This window comes from Oryctolagus cuniculus, unplaced genomic scaffold (assembly GCF_964237555.1).
Source record: "Oryctolagus cuniculus unplaced genomic scaffold, mOryCun1.1 SCAFFOLD_35, whole genome shotgun sequence".
In the NCBI taxonomy this organism is placed as follows: Eukaryota; Metazoa; Chordata; class Mammalia; order Lagomorpha; family Leporidae; genus Oryctolagus; species Oryctolagus cuniculus.
The window spans coordinates 1,288,645-1,311,474 of record NW_027208301.1 but is presented as its reverse complement, the minus strand read 5'-3'; the positions used below and the strand labels follow the sequence as shown (position 1 = coordinate 1,311,474).

General features: G+C 44.2%; 1 long non-coding RNA gene and 1 pseudogene across 6 annotated transcripts in view; one reads left to right on the top strand and one right to left on the bottom strand.

The window, feature by feature from the left end:
* The window catches only part of LOC127488760 (uncharacterized), a 60,020-nt gene that overhangs the window by 13,263 nt on the left and 23,927 nt on the right, over positions 1-22,830 (top strand). The gene's annotated exons all lie outside the window — the stretch shown is intronic.
* On the bottom strand, positions 4,500-5,264 carry LOC127488759 (BRISC complex subunit Abraxas 2 pseudogene; annotated as a pseudogene).

Below are 22,830 nucleotides of genomic sequence, written 5' to 3'. Positions count from 1 at the left end.
AAAGGAAGACATCTTCACTCTCTCTCTCTCTCTCTCTCACTCTCGCTCTCTCTCTCTTGCTCTCGCTCTTGCTTTCACTCTCACTCTGCCTCTACCTCTCTCTGTAACTCTGTCTTTCAAGTAAATAAAATACATCTTTAAAAAAAGAAATTTAATGAGTCATACCCCTTGAGCATAAACTCAGCTACATCTACAGTGTCTGTAATCTGTCCATAGTAAAACTCAAGTCTGGCACATATCTGTCTTCAGGTAGACATTACTGTGTCCTTCCTGTAAGAATCAAGAACAGGGGCCAGCATTTGGTGTAGATTAAGCAGCTGCTCACAATGCTGGCATCCCAGATGAACTCAGGTTCAAGTCCCAGTTCTGATCCAGTTCACTACTAATGTGCCTAGGAAAGCAGCAGAACATTGCTGAAGTACTTGGGCACATCGCACCTATATCAAGAACCAGTTGGATTTCCATGCTCCTGATTTTTGCCTGGCCTAATCCCAGCAATGGTAGTCATTTGGGGAGTGAACCAGCAGGTGGAAGATCTCTCTCTCTCTCTTTCCCTATCTCCCCCTTTCCCTCCTCTGTACGTCTTTCAGATAAGTAAATAAATAAATATTTTTTAAAAAAAGAAACCAAGGAAGCAGAATAGATTCAAGAAAAAATGAAACAATTATTTTTAATAAAGAGTCCAGAACAGACTATAAATGTGCTACTACTCTACATTTGTCACTATGATGTGCTGAATAAAAAATAATTAATGTATATTATCATGTACTTATTTGGATGATTGATTACTTGTAATTAATATTTAATTTTAAAGAAAAAAATTTCAAGTGACAATATTCATTGCAAGGTGTCCGGCACATAACAAATCTTCCCAGGCAGATGAATCAATTAATTCACAGGCTTTTATTGGGGTTCCACTCCCAGGTGAGGTTCCCTGGTCCCAAGAGAGCAACAGAGCGGGGGCCGTGGAAGTCTCTCATCAGAGATTGGGAGGGCTCCTTTTATAGATTCAGGGCATGGGGTTAAAGGTTGAGGTGGGTCTGATCCTCATTGGTTGACCTTTAGGCTCCTGTGGGGACCTTGACAAGGACTTTTCTTCCCAAGAAGTACAGGTAGGGACTTCTCCATTCCCAGATGTATAGGCCTTCCTTCCATGCGGATCCCAAAGATACCATCGTGACCTTTTGATGATAGGAAAGGGGGTAACGATGAGTCTCTCTGGCTACTTCCTTCTGACTGGGGATGTCATCTACAGGGACCCACTGGGGGTATCTTGGGGCTCCACAGGGACAGGCATGTATGGATGGAGAAGCATCTGGTTGACTGCCTGGTTGCTGAAGGCCTCAGTTCATTCCATTATCACCTGCTGTAAACACTTAAACAGACACTGTAGTATTCAAGTCAGGGTGAGAATAGCAACCAATAATCCTAAGAGTGGCATTAAGCAGGTAATGAAAGGATTTCATAGAGGAGAGGAAAGGAGGAGGGTCTCTGGACCCTTAGGATTGTTTGGTGGACGTGGTTTAAATCTGATCCCAGCTGAGACCAGGAGAAAGGCCACTCAACTTTTGCAGGTAGAGGGGTTTGTAGAGAAATTCTGAATAATCATAAATGATAAAAGTATAAAACAATTAGCCTAACAGACTGAGAAGCCAACAAGCAGAATACACCTGGTAATTTTGTCAATTGAAAAGGAATAAATGTTGTTACCATTTATGGAAATGCTTTTGTAAAATTTCCTAACCAGGAGGCTGATACGGGAGGACTGTTGGCTCAGGGAATTTGGGTGCTCCTCTAGCTTCCATTTGTACTGTAACTTGGATCCTTAGCTAATCCTTCTTAGTGTTGATTTCCAGCCACTGCTTTACCCAGGAAACTTGGAAGTAAAGCTACTTTGAATTCCTTCTCTCAGCTCTCTTAGGTCTATAGGAGTGGGGAATGTATGGAATGCAGGCCATAGAAAACCTGCAAAATCACTGGTCTGGCCCTGCCAAGGTAACTGCAGGTGGGACTCAAAATACAGTAAGTAGATCACAGGCTAATATTTAAAATTATAATTTTGTATGGCCTATGAGCAGAACCCCAATAAAAGCCTGTGAATTAATTGATTCGTCTGCCTGGGAAGATTTGTTATGCACCAGACACCTTGCAGATGGTGCCGAAACCTGGGAGCTGAAGGTTTGTGCCTCTCCTTTCTGTGTTTGAGGCCCCCTCGCTCCTTGAACCTGTCTGGTGCCCCGGGACTACGGACCATGCCTCACCAACTGTAAGTAACTCCTCCCTTGCTCTCCCTCCCTCCTCTGGGTTGGCCCAGTCTCTGCGATCTCTGGCTAGCTCTCAGTCTGGACAGAGACTTCCAAATCATGTGCACATGGGCTCTGTTCTCTGCTGTTTAGCCTCCCCGTGGCTGTGGAGATGTCCCACCACTGGCGTGGCCCCATAGAGGACTGACCTCTAATCCGTCTACTGAAGTCTGGGACAGGGGATGCCTTGACTGAATTTCAGTAGATCTGGGCTAACGGGGAGACCATGGGATCTGGCCAATCCTGAGGGTGGGACTCAAAATGCCCCCTGGCCTGCCTGCTAAAGAACTTGAAGAAACTGAGACTGGCCTAGGACCTATGGAGTAAACGCCTAATCTTCTACTCCACCCGGCATGGCCTAATAACCTTGAGAATTTCTGTCGCAGGGAGAGAAAGTGGTCAGAGGTCCCATATGTCCAGGCTTTCTGAGACCTCTGCTCCCAGGCGAGGTTCCCCAGTCTGAAGCATGACTTCCCCAGCCCCCGCTCTGTTGCTCTGTTGGGACTGGGAACCTCGCCCAGGAGCGGAACCCCAATAAAAGCCTGTGAATTAACTGATTCATCTGCCTGGGAAGATTTGTTATGCACAGGACACCTTGCATTCATCAGTAGAAAAAAGTTGAAACAAAGCACTCTCTTAATCTCACAAAGTCATGTGGCTAGGAGAAGGCATATCTGATTTATTCTAATCAGCCTTCATAAAATTTACAAATTTTTTTTCTGGTAACAGTGAATTTGGCTCATCATAGAAAGTTCTTTGAAGGCTCTTGTTAAACTTGTTCCTCTTTGAAAAAGTAAATTTTACTGCATGATACTGCAAGAAGTAAATTTTTAATATATAGGAAATTTGAAAACCAATTATGTTTAGTCTCTAATTTCTGATTTACTTATAGAACAGAAATTACACAGATAAATTTCACTTTGTCTAATTTTTTAAAATACTTTTTTATTTGACAAGCAGGCACAGACAGATAAGGGGAGAGACCAAGAGAGGTCTCCCATTTGCTAGTTCACTCCCCAAATGGACACAATGGCCAGAGCTGGACCAACTCAAAGCCAGGAGCTTCTTCACACATGGGTATAGGAGTCCAAGCACTTGCATCATCTTCCACTGCTTTCCCAGGTCATTAGCACAGAGCTGGATTGGAAGTGGAACAGCCAAGGTATGAACCGGCACCTGTATGGGATACCAGTGCCACAGGCAGAGGCTTAATGACTATGGCACAGCACCGGCCCCCACTTTACCTAAATTTACAGTAAACCCATGAATTGCACCAGAATACAATTTTCTTTTCTTTCTCCTTCCTTCCTTCCCTCCTTCCTTTCTTCCTTTCCTCCCTCCCTCCTTCCTTTCTTCCCTCCTTCCCTCCTTTCCTCCTTCCCTCCTTTCCTCCTTCCCTCCTTTCCTCCTTCCCTCCTTCCCTCCCTTCTTCCCTCCTTCCCTCCTTCCCTCCTTCCCTCCTTCCCTCCTTCCCTCCTTCCCTCCTTCTCTCCTTCCTTCCTTCCTTCCTTCCTTCCTTCCTTCCTTCCTTCCTTCCTTCCTTATTTTTCTGTGTCATGAAGCTTGCACACTGCATCCAAGGACATGGAACAGCAGAAAGGCTTATGATTACCATGTGCAAGAACTCTCCTCTTGAGGGTCAAAGCATCTGACAAGGAAGCTCTCCTAGATTAAGTCCTCAAGTGTCTCTCTCAATAACAAGCGAGAGAAGGTGTGCTAACTGAAGAGATTCTTTGGTTTAATTAACTCTGGGAGGTCTGAGTGTTGCTGGGGTCCTCATTGGGCTATAATAATGGGTCAAAATCATTTGAACCACTAGAGGGTTCTGTAGCATCAATTACATTTTCCCAATCATTGACACCTGATTCCCCACTGTTGTCCCCAGCTGCTCTGCTGGGGAAGAAAATCTGCTCCACTTGCAGGATACTTAAGTCCAGCACTGGAGGAAGCATAATTGAAAGAGCCCACAGCTGAGGCCAAGGCATAAAGACCCTTGCTTCCATGTGAGAATGACTAAGAATACTGTCTTGATTGCGTAAAAGTTATCATGAAGAGGATCAAGGACCTCTGCATCTCCAAGTGTATTTCTACCTCCCAGCTGTGAACCCAGAATAGGGTATCCATTAAACAATGATTCCATACTTCCATGTGGTGCTTCTCTGCTTACCATTGCCTGGTGAGATCTTTTTGTTCCTATGTATTTTTACTCAACATGGTTTGTCTTAATTTTCTCACTTCTGCCTGACAATATTCAACAATTTGTGCACCGTGCTCTTTACCTGCACACCCTGCCAGCACTTTTCTTGATGTGCACTATAAACCTGATAAATTGCCCTAATGATTTTTATTACTCCATCATTGTAAAAATGCCAGTATCATGTTCTTTAATAAGTTTGGCATAATACTGAAAGGAGGGAGCTTTCGCCATTGAAGACACTGTATTTTTGCTCACTAGTATTACCTAGATTAGGAGTAGTGATATCCTCTGATTATACCTTCAGTTTGAACTAAATTCTAAAACATGAATAAAATTACTGATAATGAAGATGAAGCTGAAGAGAAGGAAGCCAAGACAGGGCACTCTGATGGTGTGAGTGAGCTGTTTATGGGTGATCTGTTCCTTATTATAAAACCTGCTGCTGCGGGTTTGCCAAGTTATGTACCACTCAATAACCTTCTTTCACGTATCTTTAAGAATTCTGTCCCAAATCTCTTCTCTTAATTTCACTTTCACGGTTACAGAAAATGAAGTTTTGAATAAACCTGTTAGTTATGGATTTCAATTACTTGCAGAAGTTCTGTATTGCTAATGTGCCAGTCACTGATGCTAAAAGTTGCTTCTTGTCTTCTCTCTCTCAGCAACAATATTTCATGGCCCACATTGCTGCTAGTGATATAGAAATGTATAGTGTTGAAGGTGTAGTCCAAAATGGCTGTCGTGATGAAATTCTCTGAATGCATTATTTTAATATCAGGAATCTTAAATAATCACTTATTGCATTTTTGTGTTCCTATTGACTAACTCACAGTATCATGTTATCCTTTGTCTGTTCAGCTGAACTATACGACAATCTTCTTTATGGACATGATCATCACTTCTTACCCAGAGATCAGTATTCATTACACATCTCATCTGAGTTAGGCCACTCTCAAGGAATGAGGTTGTGTTGGTTTATGATTTAGTTATACTGTTTGTTCTCTGTGGAATTTAAAGTTTAAAAGAGATAATTTATCATAACCACCTCAAAGGTCCTTTGGTACATCTTTCTGAATCACTTAGAGATGAGAACTCCTTTGAAAGAAGAAATGAAGCGACTACCTGTAATGCAGCATCTCATGTGAGCACTGGTTTGAGTCCCAGCTGCTCCATTATGACCCATCTCCCTGTTACTGCATCTATTTGCGGAATGAACCAGCAGATGGAAGATCTCTATCTCTCCCTGAAACCTTCTCTCTCTATCTCTGCCTTTCAAATACTGTACATCTTATTTTAAAAGTACTTAGGGTCCAGCACTGTGGCGCAGTGGGCTAAGCCTCTGCCTGTAGTGCCAGTTCAAGGTCCAGCTGTTCTTCTTCCAATCCAGCCCTCTGCGTTGGCCTGGGAAAGCAGTCAAAGATGGCCCAAATGCCTGGGCTCCTGCACCTATGTGGGGGAGAAGAGTGAAGCTCCAGGCTTCTAGCTCCTGGCTTCAGATTGACCCAGCTCAATCTGTTGTGGCTATTTGGAAGTAAACCAGTGGATAGATCTTTCTGTTTCTCCCTGTGTCTGTAACTCTACCTCTCAAATGAAATAATAAAATCATTTTATTAAAAACAAAACAGAGTTTAGCCTCACATTTGGAACTTTTAGTAATTTTGATGGGTTGAGAGGAAATTTGTAAAGTTTGTGGTACAACTGGGAGCCTTCTGGGTCCTAGCATGTAAGAAGAGAATAGCGAGCAGACAGCTGGTAGACAAGACCTAATAGGGTACAACCCATAGCATTGTCTTTCTGAAGACCACTCCCTGTTCAAAGGTCATGGGAAACCATCCACACAGTTGAAAGAGGAGTGTGACTTGATGAGATTCTGGTTCATAAAATGGCCTTTTAATTAAGTACTAAAGAACATTTCCAAAGAAAACATTGAAGAATACAGCTGAATTGTAAATCTTCATTAATAGTAACAAGATTTGATGAAAGAAATGGCGCCTTTAAGGGAAATGTAATTCAGGGAAGAGAGGTAAGAATTAGTGAATCTTTTCTCCTAGGATGGTACTTACACCAACTGTAGATATTGGGGCCCCAATTTGGTGTGTTGAAGAGGATTCCACTAGGATCTGGAATAACTTGAGCATCAGAACACATAATTTCAGACTATAATACCTTTAACAAGATAAGAATCTATGAACTTGGCCGGCACCGCGGTTCACTAGAATAATCCTCTGCCTAGCGGCGCCGGCACACCGGGTTCTAGTCCCGGTTGCGGCGCCGGATTCTGTCCTGGTTGCCCCTCTTCCAGGCCAGCTCTCTGCTATTGCCCTGGAGTGCAGTGGAGGATGGCCCAGGTGCTTGGGCCCTGCACCCCATGGGGGACCAGGAAAAGCACCTGGCTCCTGGCTCCTGCCATCGGATCAGCACGGTGCGCCGGCCGCAGCACGCCGGCCGCGGCGGCCATTGGAGGGTGAACCAACGGCAAAGGAAGACCTTTCTCTCTGTCTCTCTCTCTCACTGTCCACTCTGCCTGTTAAAAAAAAAAAAAGAATCTACGAACTCATAATGATATAAAACATAATGACACACTAACTAGGACAGAAGGGTGAGCCCTTAGCTTTGATGCTAGATCAAAATATAAATGGAGAAACAATATTGGGAATTAAAACACCAGCATTTCATATAGTGTTGATGATTAAAAATACTATCAAAGGTACTGGATGAAAATTTGATAGGAAATAGGATACTGGCATAATATTAGAATATTTTTAATAAAAGTCCACACATTACAAAAAGAAATAAAAATGTGCATATAGCACAGCATATATGAATGTTGTGGTGCAGCAAGTTTTGCCACTGCCTGCCACACCAGCATTTGACATCAGAGTGCTGTGGTGCTGCCTCAAGTACCAGCTTCTCTGCTTTTGATCAAGCACTATGTGAATGCACCTGGGAAGGCTTCAGAACATGGCCCAAGTCCTTGGGCCCTGCCACCCATGTGGAAGACCGGGAAATAGTCATTCATCCTAGCTTCAGCTTGACAAAGAACTTAACATTGCAACTCTTTTGGAAATGAACCACAGAGATAGATAGAGATAGAGATGAAATATATATATATATATATATATATATATAGAGAGAGAGAGAGAGAGAGAGAGAGATCCAGCTCTCTGCTATGGCCTGGGAAAGCAGTAGAGGATGGCCCAAGTGCTTGGACCTCTGCACCAGCATGGGAGACCTGGAAGAAGCTCCTTGCTTCTGGCTTTGGATTGATACAGCTCTGGCTGTTGTAGCCAATTCAGGAGTGAATCAGCAGATGGAAGACCTGTCTCTCTCTCTCTGCCTCTCTTTCTCTCTTTGTGTAACTCTGACTTTCAAATAAATAAATAAATCATTTTAAAAGATATAGATGTAGATGTAGATATAGATATAGTTCCCTCTCTCATTGTCATTCTGCCTTCAAAATAAATCCTTAAAAGGTTGCATGTGAATCAATCTGGCAGAAATTCACTAAATACCAAGTTGATAGCATCCATCATGGAATGGATGGGAGACTGAGCAGAGCTCAGCATCGGACCAGGGAGCTTCTGATGAGAATACAGGGCCCACATTTTCTCAGAAAGGAACACTGGAGGGACCCAGCTTGAGTCATCTCTGCTCTTGATACCTATTGAGGGTTTTCATATTAGAAAAGTGTCAAGGAGAATTCCAGTAAAATAACATTGACTCAATGGGAGAAAAGATATTTTAACATGGTTGGAAAAAAATGTAATAGTTCTGTCGATTGGGTTATGGTGAGGAATTTATTTTGGTTCCCTAAATTGGGGTTCATATGCTTTTTATCAGGGGACCACCCTATACTTAGCAGAAACATCTTGGATCGGGGCAACAGTGCTAAAAGGATAATAACTAGGCATTCTCAATGAATGGGACTCACTCATGGTATTTCTGTAAGTTTGAAATAATTTCAAAATTAACTACTGTTAAAGTGATCAGCAGGGAGCTGATCTCTATGCCACAGCTCCAGACCCTGGACACTTTTTTGAAGGTTGAGTAACTGATTTTGGCAATGACAGAAAGTTTCTTTTACAATGACTTTAATGGGGCTGGTGCTGTAGCATAACAGTTAAAGCTGCTGCCTGGAGTGCCAGCATCCCATAAGGGTGCTGGTTCAAGTGTCAGCTGCTGCACTTCCAATCCAGCTCTCTGCTATGGCCTGGGAAAGCAGTAGAGGATGGCCCAAGTCCTTGGGCCCCTGCACCCACTTGGGAGACTCAGAAGAAGCTCCTGGCTCCTGGATTTGGATCAGCACAGGTGCAGCCATTGTAGCCATCTAGGGAGTGAACCAGCCAATGGAAGCCCTCTCCCCCTCTCTCTCTGCTGCTGCCTCTCTAACTCTGCCTTTCAAGTAAATAACTAAATCTTTTTTAAAAATAAAAGAAAAAGAAATAATAAAATATCTTGCTTCCCGCAGCCAAAGTATTTTGTTCTATCAGGATGTTTAAGGGCAGCAGCCAGTAAATTAGTTTTGTAAGTCTCAGTCTGTACTGTTTGAAGGAATTTAATCATTTCTGCCATCATAGTTTCAGGTTTTGGAGACAACAGCTTTTTAAAACATGTTTTAATCCTGATTTGCATTTTCATAAGCCATTTGTTTTAGTAATATTTTGCCACTTCCTGATTATCTACCTGATGTCCAATAGCTTTTTCTAGCCTATCCGCAAAGGACATATAGCCCTCAGTCAGCCCCTGATGGACTGTAACATCGAGAATCTTTTTCCATGCTTTTAATTAATGTTAGAATTTTTTACATAAGCCTTACTTCAAGGATAAGCAACTTGTCGACCAAGATCCAAATACACTCCCTCTCTTAGCAACTGCTCAAAAGTGGTAGGGACATTGTTATTTAGTTAATCTATGGCTTGTACAGAGGCCCAGTCTCTATTCCTGAGCCCAAACAGTGTACTGGGCTGGAGTAACCAAGATTTTAACTAAAGTTTTCCAGTTCCATGGCACCATCTCACATCCTTCTCCAATTCCCTCCAGTATGCCCACTGTACCAGAACTCTGTATCTTGTACTCCGTTAAGCCCTTTTTTAGCTCTCTGTAAACATTATAAGGAAGATGTTCATGCCATGGAGCTGCATTTTCGGGTCAAGCTACAGGACAAACAGTTAACACTGGTGATTCCCCTTGCTCCTTGGCTTGCGGAAGCGTACCTAGTATTGCTGACACACCTGAAGGGGACTCAGATATCACCACCACAACAGCAGATGCTGAGAGTGCAGAGGTCTCTGTGAGGCAGTGGGGACAAGCCCATTGACTGACCTTCCTGGCCGGGGACAGAGGCCAAGGGAATTGTAACCTTACTAATGGCATCCCAGCAGAGATATCACACGTGCAAAAACAGAACAGGAGCTCAAGGCTCCTGATGTTATTTTTGACCAACTTTCTCTCAGTTTCTTTTTTTTTTTTTAGATTTATTTATTTATTTATTTCAAAGAGTTAGAGAAGGAGAGGTGAGAGAAAGAGAAAAAAGTCTTCCATCCACTGTTTCACTCCCTAGTTGGACACATTGGTCAGAGCTGTGCTGATCTGAAGCCAGGAGTCAGGAACTTCTTCCAGGTCTCCCACATGGGTGCAGAGGCCCAAGGACTTGGGCCATCTTCTTACTGCCATAGAGCTCACAGCAGAGAGCTGGATAGGAAGTGGAGCAGCCAGGACTTCAACCAGTGCCCATACAGGATGCCAGCACTGCAGGTGGTGGCTTTACCCACTACACCACAGTGCTGGCCCCAACAATCAGTTACTTCTAAAGTGCCTTCATCAGGGTACCAAGGGTATCAACTACTAATTTTTTACAGCAAGCACCCAATTGCCTTTTCTGGTAAAGAGTGTCCCTCTTTCTAAAGGAGATAATGCAGCCCAGCTTTATGTTTCCATTGCACCAGGTACAGGGAATTCCCCATCTTAATGACTCACCAGGATCTTGAAGAGATGAGCAATGTTTCTGTACCCTTGCCAGGTGTGGTGAGCCACCCCTTGCATGTTGTGCCATGGTCCTTGTTCGGGCACCAGATGTTGGGGTGTGCAAGTGAAAGGAGAGACAGGACATGGGAACTGTTCCTCTGCAAAGTTCTGCCAGACTAACCCGGTGTGTTTTCTTTATTGATAAGGATTACAACCGCGGCTGGCATCATGGCTCACTTGCCTAATCCTCTGCCTGCAGCACTGGCAACATGGGTTCTAGTCCAGGTTGGGGCACCAGATTCTGACCTGGTTGCTTCTCTTCCAGTACAGCTCTCTGCTGTGGCCCAGGAAGGCAGTGGAGGATGGCCCAAGTGCTTGGGCCCTGCACCCACAGGGGAGACCAGGAGGAAGCACCTGGCTCCTGGCTTCGGATCTGCACAGCGCTGGCCACAGCAGCCATTTGGGGGGTGAACCAATGGAAGGAAGACCTTTCTGTCTCTAACTCTGCGTGTCAAAAAAAAAAAAAAAAAAAAAGGATGACAACCGCATATTGTACAGCTCATGCCTGTGATCATCTAATTCTAAGTTTCTCTGGAACATGTTTAGATAGGCATATTAGATAAACATGTCTTTGGGAAGCCAACCATCACACAAGGCTCAGTGCTCTTCTTGTTAGTGGACCATAAAGTATACTTAGTCCCTGTAGCCACACACTGTGTACTAGGAAGAAAATGTCTTTGCTTTGGCAGAAATCTTATTCTCCACAGTCACATTTGACTATCTTTACAAACCTGCCTGGGAGGCCAGCACCACAGCTCACTTGGTTAATCTTCCTCCTGCAGCATCAGCACCCCAGGTTCTAGTCCCGGTTGGGGTGCTGGATTCTGTCCTGGTTGCTCCTCTTCCAGTCCAGCTCTCTGCCATGGCCTGGGAAAGCAGTAGAAGACGGCCCAAGTCCTGCGGCCCCTGCACTTGCATGGGAGACCCAAAAGAAGCTCCTGGCTCCTGGCTTCAGATTGGTGCCGTTCTGGCTGTCACAGCAAATTGGGGAGTGAGCCATCAGATGGAAGACCTCTCTCTCTCTCTCTGTCTCTCTCTCTGTCTCTCTTCTTTCTGTGTAACTCTGACTTTCAAATAAATCAATAAATCTTTAAACAAATAAAATAAAATAAATAAAACTGGAACTAATATTTGTTATTAGAAGTCTCAGGCCAAGATGAGAGGCTGACCATTTTCTTATAAAGGAGGATCCATTTATAGGATTCAATTGCAATTGCATTTTCATAAACTCAGCAGAGACTGGTGTATCTTCTTGTATTCTCACCGAAATACAGTGTGATAACTAAGGAGACCAAGCTGGGGAGAGAGGAGATATTGCATTGCAGTCTTTCCCAATATTCCTAGATGACTCTAATCATGAATCTCCACACATTTGGGAATAGCCTGCCACCAATCCTACTCACAAGCACCTGAGGAGTGACCAAAGACCAAGAGGGGGAGCCCTTTTCTTATACAAGGTCAGGCAGAAGAGGGCTTGAGTACTGTATCTCACACGCACAGATGTCACTCTAAGGTAAGTGACATGTACATGTGTCTACACACACACGCCAGATCTCTAGGACTTTTTCATCTAAAAATTCCATTTCTACTGAATAGCATACCCTCCCTACCATCCATAACTACCCTTCTACTTTATGCTTCTCATATTCTATTTAAAAAAAAAAAAGATTTATTTTATTTAATTGAAAGAGTTACAGAGAGAGGTGGAGCCAGAGAGTGATCTTCCATCCACTGGTTCACTCCCCAAATGACCAAAACAGCCACAGCTGAGCTGATCTGAAGCCAGGAGCCATGAGCTTCTTCCAGATCTCCCACACAGGTGCAGGGGCCCAAGGACTTGGGCCATCTTCTACTGCTTTCCCAGCCATAACAGAGAGCTGGGTCAGAAGTGGAGTAGCCAGGAATTGAAGAGGCACCCATATGGCATTGCCAACACTGCAGGTGGGGCTTTAAACCACTGCACTACAGCACTGACCCCTCTGACTACTTTAAATACTTCATATGTTGGAATATTAGAGTATTTGTCCTCACTGTTCATCCATGGCACAGGATTTTCTTTTCTCTGTGCCTGCATAACTTTCCACTGTAAGTGCAGGCCACACTAGAAGTCTCGGCTACAGTGAATTATGCTGTGGCAAACAGTGCTAATACTTTATTTATATGAACTTTCTTTCTTTCTTTTTTTTACAGGCAGAGTGGACAGTGAGAGAGAGAGAGAGAGAGAAAGGTCTTCTTTTGCCAATGGTTCACCCCCCAATGGCTGCCACGGCCGGCGCACTGCACTGATCCAAAGGCAGGAGCCAGCTGCTTCTCCTGGTCTCCCATGTGGGTGCAGGGCCCAAGCACTTGGGCCATCCTGCACTGCACTCCCTGGCCACAGCAGAGAGCTGGCCTGGAAGAGGGGCAACTGGGACAGAATCCGGTGCCCCGACCGGGACTAGAACCCAGTGTGCCAGCACAAGGTGGAGGATTAGCCTATTGAGCCATGGTGCCGGCCTATATGAACTTTTTTTTTTTTTGACAGGCAGAGTGGACAATGAGAGAGAGAGACAGAGAGAAAGGTCTTCCTTTTGCCATTGGTTCACTCTCCAATGGCTGCCGCAGCTGGCGTACCACGCTGATCTGAAGGCAGGAGCCAAGTGCTTCTGCTGGTATCCCATGGGGTGCAGGGCCCAAGCACTTGGGCCATCCTCCACTGCACTCCCTGGCCATAGCAGAGAGCTGGCCTGGAAGAGAGGCAACAGGGATAGAATCCGGCGCCCCGACTGGGACTAGAACCTGGTGTGCCGTGTGCCGCGGTGCCACTAGGGGGAGGATTAGCCTATTGAGCCACGGCACTGGCCGATCAACTTTCAATTCCTTTAGATATATAATCAGAACTGAGATTATCAGATCATATAAAAATTTTATTTTTGATGTAATGAACATTCATACTGTTTTCTGTGGTGGTTGCATCATTTTACATTACCACCGACACTGTACATGTAGCTGAAAATCTTTATATCTTCATCAAATTATGCACCTGGGTTTTTTGTTTGTTTGTTTTTAAAGAACAGGAGCAGGAGGTCATATTGGCCATTACTGGCCATGGTTATGAAGATCCCTCTGCACTTGCACTCAAGGTGAATCAGCATTGGGCTTCATTGTCAGTGTGGTGAAATTGCCCATCACCCAGGGAGAAGTGTATGACTCTGTTAAGTACATTTTCAACTTCCTGCGGTGGTTCTAAAGCCAGGTCTGCAGGTATCATAACCCCATCTGGCTATCAATACTGTTTCTGTTCCAGGTAACTTTCTGTTAGCAAGGTCAAGCACAGATTTCTGTCTAAACATTTCTCTAGCTTAGGATTCACATAAAAGATGAGTGCTACCACAAATTCCTCTACCCATTCTGGCTGTCATGACCTAGAGTGTAGACCTAACAGGACAACCCAGATTTTAACTCTTCCAATAAATTGTTCCTACATGGGACAGGATAGCCTACATGAGGCTCCCAAAAATACCCACAAAAGGGGAAGTAGTGTTGCAATGCCCAAGTGGGATCATCGTGGTGACCTTGCCTAGTTTCCTTCTTAGGGACAACCCATGTCACCATGGAGTCCTTCCTGCCCAAATGCCTGAGGTATCAATAGCAAGAGCTGAGCCAATATCTGTTATAAAGTATTCACATCCAGGATTTCTTGAGGCTGGGCCCCTGGAAAGTCAGGACAGAAGAGAACAGATGGCTTTCTCCAGTGGGGCTTCAGCAAAGAAAGCTTAGACACCCTGAGTTCCAGGTTCTATTGTAGACTTTCATCAAGAAATTGATTTCATTTCTTGGGATCCTCTTTTATGGGATTCCTCAGCAGAAAAGACCTCTCCAAAGTCTCATCCTCCTTCTGCCTCATGCCGTGTCCATAACCTCACATATGTATGCCACATAGCCCAATCCAAAACCCTGGGAATGCCTGGGTACAATCAGGACCCAGCTTTGCAGAGGCAAACTGAGATCCAGGAGGGTTCCCTCTACCCTCTCAGTTATGTGACCCTAAAATATCACCATACCTCCTAAAGACTCCACAATGTGGGCAATGGTAAGTAGAATGGCAATTGCTGAGATCTGGAGGTGGTGAAATTATAAAAAAGAAAAACTTTCCTTCAATGGGTAGAGTTTCAGTCTCATAAGGAGAAACAGTTCTGAATATTGGTCCCACAGCAATGTGCATATCCTCAACACTACTCAATCATACACTTAGAAATGCTTAAGATGATAAAATTCATCAGCTATATTTTGTTTTGTCAGGACCACACTAACAGTACATTTTAAAAGTGGTCAAATGGGGGATAGAGCTGTGGCACAATAGGTTAAAGCCCTGGCCTGTAATGTCAGCATCCCACAAGGGTGCCGGTTCAAGTCCTGGGTGCTCCACTTCCCATCCAACTCTCTGTTAATGTGCCTGGGAAAGCAGAGGAAGATGCCCCAAATACTTGGGCCCCTTCACCCACATGGGGGACCTGGAAGAAACTCCTGGCTCCTGGATTCATATTGGCCCAGTTTGGCCCATTGTGGACATTTGGGGAGTGAACCAGCTGATGAAGATCTCTTTCTGTCTACCTCTCTTTCTGTAACTCTGCCTTTCAAATAAACAACACAGATCTTTAAAAAAAAAAAAGTTAATGTGAAAAAAGTGGGCTGGCGCCATGGCTCACTAGGCTAATCCTCCACCTTGCAGCACCAACACACCAGGTTCTAGTCCCAGTCGGGGCACTGGATCCTGTCCCAGTTGCCCCTCTTCCAGGCCAGCTCTCTGCTGTGGCCAGGGAGTGCAGTGGAGGACAGCCCAAGTGCTTGGGCCCTGCACCCCATGGGAGACCAGGAGAAGCACCTGGCTCCTGCCTTCGGATCAGCATGGTGAACCAGCCACAGTGCGCTGGCCGCGGCAGCCATTGGAGGGTGAACCAATGGCAAAAAGGAAGACCTCTCTCTGTCTCTCTCTCTCACTGTCCACTCTGCCTGTCAAAAAAAAAAAAAAAAAAGAAAAAAGTGGTCAAATACACATCTCATAAAAGTTATGCTTTCTCAGAAGTGCAGTTAATACTTATTAATTTTGTATAATCTCATATTTGCCCATTTTCACAACAGTAACATCCCTGATTCCATTTTGCTGAGTTGCTATGTCATTTTTTTTGAAATAGGAATCCGATGCCATCCTCTCTCACTAAAGACACTGATGACAGAGTGCAGAAGCCGTGTTCAGTGTGGGTGTGGCCTGGGTTCCCTCCCTCCTGGCTGTGTTTGAGGGAGACATAATTTGGTCATCCCTGGGCATCTTACACTTAGGTGGAAGCAGGTGTACCTTGTGCTGAACAGAGAGGTGTTGTGTCCACAGCCAGGGCTAAATCCTGGGGCCTGTGCATTCCCTCATAAAATGTGCACACCTGAGCCCCAACTCCTCATGCACCAACACTGCCACAGCAGGAAGAACAAGCATGACCCTTGCCCCTGCAGCAGAGCTAGTTCTATCCTCACTTACCACTTGCACTGACAGGTGGGATGGATCACTCCCTGAAGAAATCCTGGGACAATGTTCTCAGTAGAAGACATGGATTTGTGCCAGGGAAATGCATCAGAGCTTGAAGATCATACAAGTCCAACCCCATTTCTGCATAACGAAAGATTTCTTCTGTTGTGTTTCCTTGGAGTAGAACTTTTCTATTTGATTTTTTTCTTTTTATTCACCATTTTCTACATCTTGAAATTTGATTGATTCTTCATTGTTCTATGTGTTTTTTGAATTCCTCATTTTGTTTCCATATTATTCTTGATATTCTTGAGTTGTTCCTCTGTGTACTTTTCTAGGTTGAACAACATGCGTACCCAACCTCAGAACACCAGAATATATAAGCAAATGTTGACAGCTCTGAAGAGATAAACAGCAATGGAACAAACAGAACATATCAATATTCCACTTTCAACACAGAATAGAATATCTAAGTAGGAAATCAATAAAGAGTGGTAGATTTGAACAATATTATAAATCAACTTTTCCTAACAGTTACACAGAGAGCATTCTACCTGACAGCAGCAGAACATGTGTTCTTCTCAACAGCTGTCTAAATCCTCCAGGTGGGATCATCTGTTATTTCAGAAAATATGTGTCAACAATTTTTTAGAAAATTGGAGTCATATCATTGCTTTCATAACTCCAATGGAATTAAAATAGAAATCAATTCCAGAAAAATGGGAAAAGTCACACGTATGTGGATGTCAATCCACACTGTGTCAAACAGCCATTGGCTTGAAGAGGAAATCAGAAAATATTTCAGTGGGTACATTTTGAGTTTTGAGCTGGGATCTATAGCCACAATCACAATCCTCAAGTCCAGGCTTGGTACAAAGAGAAACCAGGTGGACATGGAAGGTCACCAGCAGAAAAGCTCTCTGAACACTGAGAACCATGGGGATCTTTAAACAGAGCAGACAGAAGTCTTCTTACTGCCCACAACAATTAAGGAGACCAGGATGCTGATGCTTATGACCGAGTTCAAAGGCAGATGCAAATTCATATATATTTTATGTACAATATAAACATTTCATAGTTGGCTGAGCTTTATTTTATATATGGACTGATTATGCATGAGCTCCTTCATTAACATTTAGTAAATATTTCAGTTTGTTCATTCAACAAATGATCTTCACATGTCAGGCACTAGACACTATTCTAAGTATTTGGGATGGAGCAGCAAAAAGACACACAATCAGGAAGGCTGCTTTTTAATAGGTCACACACCAGATATGAGAAAATGGATGAAAACTCACACTGGTGCCATAATCAGTACTATAAAAACATAAGTATGTACAGAGAAAGAACTGGGATATAAAGAAACTGCTTTGAGTACTCTGAACAAATCAGTCCATTTCTTTCTAAAGTGTAGTATCCCCCAGATGCTTGATCCTGAAGGGAGATATTTTATTTATTTTGCTGAAAGGCAGAGTGAGAAGGGAGATACACATACATAGGGGAGGAATAAAGAGAGAGAGAGAGATTTCCATTCACTGGTTCCCTCCCCTAAATGGCTGCAACAGTTGGGCCTGAGCCAGACTGAAGCCAGGAGTCAGGAACCCCATCTGAGTATTTCATGTGGGTGGCAAGGAGTCAAGTAATCAGGCCATTATCTGCTAATTCCTAGGCACAGTTAGGAGATTGGATCAGAAAGAGCACAGCTAGGATTCAAGTTGGCACTCTGATAGGAGATGCAGGCATCATAAGTGATAGTTTAATGTGCTGTACCACAATGCCAGTCCCAGCAAGTGAGTTTTATGTTCATGTTCCTGATGATTACTTCCTATTCCATATTTGCACTGTGAACTAAACTGCAGTGGAAGGTGAAGAAAGAACGGCAAAGGAAGACCTTTTCTCTCTCTCTCTCTCTCACTGTCCACTCTGCCTGTCAAAAAGTAAAAATAAAAAAAGAATACCTTTAGATATTTCCTTTCTTTCTTTCTTTCTTTCTTTCTTTCTTTCTTTCTCTCTCTCTCTCTCTCTCTCTCTCTCTCTCTCTCTCTTTTTTTACAGGCAGATTTAGTGAGAGACAGAGACAGAGAGAATGTCTTCCTTCTGTTGGTTCACCCCCAAAATGGCCACCATGGCCGGTGTGCTGCGCTGATCCGAAGCCAGGAGCCAGGTGCCTCCTCCTGGTCTCCCATGGGGTGCAGGGCCCAAGCACTTGGGCCATCCTCCACTGCACTCCCAGGCCACAGCAGAGAGCTAGACTGGAAGAGGTGCAACCGGGACAGAACCAGTGCCCCAACCAGGACTAGAACCCGGAGTACCAGTGCCGCAGGCCTAGTGAGCCGTGGAGCCAGCAAATATTTTCTAATCATTAAAAACCAAAATGAAAAACCTAAAAGACAATTAAGCCAACAACATGAAGAGGATGAAAAGCTCCGCATTCAGTAAATTGTGAGTGAATTGCATCCCTTGTGAAGGAGGTTATTGGAAGCTCCAGGTCCTAAGATCCCAGCGGGATCACAGACAGTGGAGGGAGGGTCTCCAATCTTGTGTGGTTGGGTCAGCAGGAAGGTGACAGCAGCCCTGGCTCTTAGGATAGCTAGGCCCCCATGAGCACCACCAGACCTGAGCCCAAGACTTAACCCTCACTTCCCCCACCAGCCACAGGGTGGTTGAACTGCACCCCTCCCCCCAATCCATTGGGGAAAGCTGGTAGGTGTGACTGATTGGCTGCATCATCTGATGTGCTGCCTGCTCACTGGCTCAGCAAGCTGTCCAATCAGACACATGGGAGCAATAATAAAGAGCGACATGAGGTCTTTTTCTGTATGCTGCTAAACAGCTTCTCTAGTCTGCTGCTCATGGAGATGCCAGATGCTCAGTCCTTGCCTCTCTGTGCACTTCTCTCAGTACAAGAGCCCTCAGAAGGATGCCTGGGCAGCTCAGAATCTGGAATGAGGTGAGTGTGTGGGGGCCAGGTGCCTCCCTCTTGCAGGATGGCAGCTGGGCTGGCAGCTGGCATGGGACCCTGGATATCTTGTTTCATTCCTGAATGTGGTGACTTTGGCTCAGCCCTAGAGCTCTGTATTTTTCCAAATTGTGTGGTTAGGATTCGTGGGTCCTCAGGGAGAATCCAGACTTCATACATGGAATTTGGGGGGAGGAGCTGTGAGTTTTGGGATCCCTGTCCCTTCTTTCTCCTCCTGGATCACAGAATTCCCCTCAGCTAGAAAGCAGGTCACCAAGTCCACAACCCAGTCCTCTTAGCACAGCTCTTCCTAGGGGGGTGAGGCTGTCTCCCTGCATCAGCTCTCAGCTGTGGCTGCTGGTTATGAGCAGACCCTGGGCAGGGATTTCAGAGGCAGCCCAAGCAGAGGCCAAGCATCCTTTCTGGGGGACTCTCCCTTTTCTCCCTGCCTTGGCATCAGCTCCCTGTGAATATCTGTTGACACAAAGAAATGGGGTTTGCTGGGGAGTTGAGGCTCCAAGACTGCTTAGATCAAACATGATACCCACTGGAAATCCTCTTTATCTGACATTTAGGTTTCATGCCACTTGGACCTGGCTTAGGTCATTTGTTCCAGTACCAACTGGTGGTAGATTTTTTTAAAAGATTTTTATTTATGCATTTGAGAGGTAGAGTTATAGACAGAGAGAGGGAGAGACAAAGAGAAAGGTCTTACATCCACTGGTTCACTTCTCAAATGGTTGCAACAGCCAGAGATGGGCTGATCTGAAGCCAGGAGCTTCTTCCAGGTCTCCCACATGGGCACAGAGGCCAAGTACTTGGTCCATCTTCTAATGTTTTCTCAGGCCATAGCAGAGAGCTGCATCAGAAGAGGAGCAGCCGGGAACAGAACTGGCACCTGTATGGGACACCAGCTCTAAGATGGGAGGTCGGCACCTCAGGCAGAGGCTTTAGCCTAGTACACCACAGCACCGGCCCTGGGGAGATGATATTCTAAGACTCTTTGATCAGTCCCTCCACAAGGGAAATTTTGTTTGGAAGAGTCATTGTGTGAAAATTTGTTTATCTTGGTTAAAATACAGGTAATTAGATGTTAATTCCATCCAAATCCCTCTGAGCTGATAAGGACAGGCAATATTTCTGGCCTCATAACTAAGAAACATTGTGATAATGCATGGATTTGTTTGCATTGCATTCTAAAGAATGAGGAGGCCCTTGAGGTCCCGTTGGTCCTTTAAAGCCAGTTGTGACTCCCACAGAAGCCCCTGGTGCAATTGACAGCAGGGAACAAGAATCAGAAAAATAATGCACTACAAAATATTTCTTTATTAAGGTGCTAACTGAATCTGAACTGAAGACACGATTTTCTTTTCATGTGTAGGTGTTCAACTCTTTTACTGGGACTAGAGTTATTTTCCAAACTAAATGCTTATGTTAAGATTTTATTCCTGCCAGTCCTAATTGAGAAAAAAATTATGGTTAATTAAATTATTGAAAGGAAGAATTCTGTGATGTCGATAATTTTCAAAAGGAGTTAAATATTTTAAAAAGGGGCGATGAAGTAGGCAGGCATACAGGCTAAAATTGATTTGTGAACTGGAAGACCATGCCTTCGCCACACCCCTGTGTGATGTCATGCCTCTACCTGATACCTTCACCACGCCCCTGTGTGACCTCATCCCCCTAGCTGGCCACACCTGGGTGCCAACCAGCCAATCAGGTTAATTAACCACTCCCCTTTGGAAGTGGGTTAAAAGCCTGGGACACAGTGTGTCTGGGCCTTCTTTTCTTGCCTGGCCTCCTGCCAGGAGGGGCTTCCCATAGCCCTGTGCCTCCAGGACGTGTGCCCTCAGGCCATGTGCTCTAGGCTTCCTGGCCTAGATGCTCCTCCATGTGGCTGGTTCCTGGTGCTCAGTATGAACCTACATTTACCTAACTCTCAGCCTCTGCTTTGCTGCCAGTGGTAAGCAGTGAATAGCAGCTCAAGGTGCTTGCTGCACGTGGCTTTTGTCTGCTCCCTGCTTGGTATGGATGCTACCCTGGTTTCTAGACTTTCCTCCCTCTCCTACCAGAACTAAACCCTCACTTTCCTAGACACCTCTCGCACTAAATAAAAACCTAAAGCGTACCATGCTGCTTCGTTAATCTGTGCCGGTATTTAGAATTCTCTAAATATTAGGCAAGAACCCTCTCGGGCTTTTAATATTGGGGATTAATAAGCTCATGGTGAAATCATATTGCACCCCAAATTCTGGTAACACATGTGGCACCCAGATAGCACTTCTGGGGAACTTAAGGGCCACATTTCAGTGTGGAATTTAGGGGGTTGTGTCTGATTTCAAAATGACATTATTCCTTCTCATATATGCTATATATATATGTGTGTGTGTGTGTGTGTATTTGTGTATGTTGTATATTGTTGTATATTATGTCTGAATGGTAAAAAATTCCTTAAGAGCTCTGTTTTAACTGACATAGGCAAATGAGTGTTCACATAAATTAAAACTAATTAACTCAAATATCTTTTTTTTTTTTTTTTTGAGAGGAAGAGTTAAAGACAGAGAAAGCTCTTCCTTTTTCTGTTGGTTCACCCCCCAATGGCGCTGCGGCCAGCGCTGGGCAGATCTGGAGCCAGGAGCCAGGTGCTTCCTCTTGGTCTCCCATGCGGGTGCAGGGCCCAAGCACTTCCCGGGGCCACAGCAGAGAGCTGGCCCAGAAGAGGAGCATCTGGGACAGAATCCGGTACTCCGACCGGGACTACAACCCAGGGTGCCGGCCCCGCAGGGGGAGGATTAGCCTAGTGAGCCGTGGCACCGGCCTCAAATATCTTTTGATTCATGTGACCTAAGTAAGTATCTGATAGGTTGTTTTAACTTTGTTGATAGATACAAATTAAAATATTTTCAGGGTTATTGACATGTTTTGTGCCTGGGTTTGCTGGTCAAGCAAAAGTTATACTTACTTTTTTGGATACTCAAAGTCATAAAAGTTCGATTTTGACAAGAAAAAAATGATGCAGGTTAGTGGTATAACGGAATGTTCATTAATTCCTGTTTGAAGTAAAATTTAACTCCTCGAGTTGTTCTTTGGCAAAACATGACTCAAGATTATAACCATACTAGTCTAATATTTTAGTTTCTTTAAAAATTGTTAATAATAAGTGGGTAAACATAAAAGAAATGTTTTCAAACTTTTGTACTGTTGGTCTTGTAAACGTTGTAAAAGACAATGGACTTTTGGATTTGACTACTTTAAAATAATTTGAAATTTTATGTTTCATTAAAATGCTTTGTTCTTATTTTAGAGGCTTTTTAGGATCATTTTAAATTGCAAATTAAGGAACCAATAGATAGGGAAGAGAAAAATGTTAAGGAAGCTATAAATTCGAGAATGAGAATGTGTCTTGTACTCAAGATGTGTTTTGAATAACAAAGAAAGCAAATGATCTTTGTCTTACCTGAAATAAAACTGGTGTTTGGCAAGGAGAGAGAGGAACAAAACAGAATAAATAACTTAGGTAATATAAAAATGTTACAGAAGATTTGTAGCAGATAATTTTGTGTGAGATTACTTTGGCTGAGATTAGAAGGAAATTAATTCTATGAGTTTCTCAAAATTGAGCATTGTTAATTGTTAGGAAAAGAGTTGCAGATTTTTGCTTCCCCATTTGGGGCACCAAAATGTTAGGGAAAGAGGTGCAGAATAGAGAGGGGGCAGTGTACAAATTTACAGCCAGACTGCATTTTTTTCAGAGAAAATAAGTCTGTAGAGGTGGGTGATCAACTGCCCACATGCACATTAGTGGATCACAGGGCAGAAGTCCCCAACCCCAGGGGCTGGGCCTTTT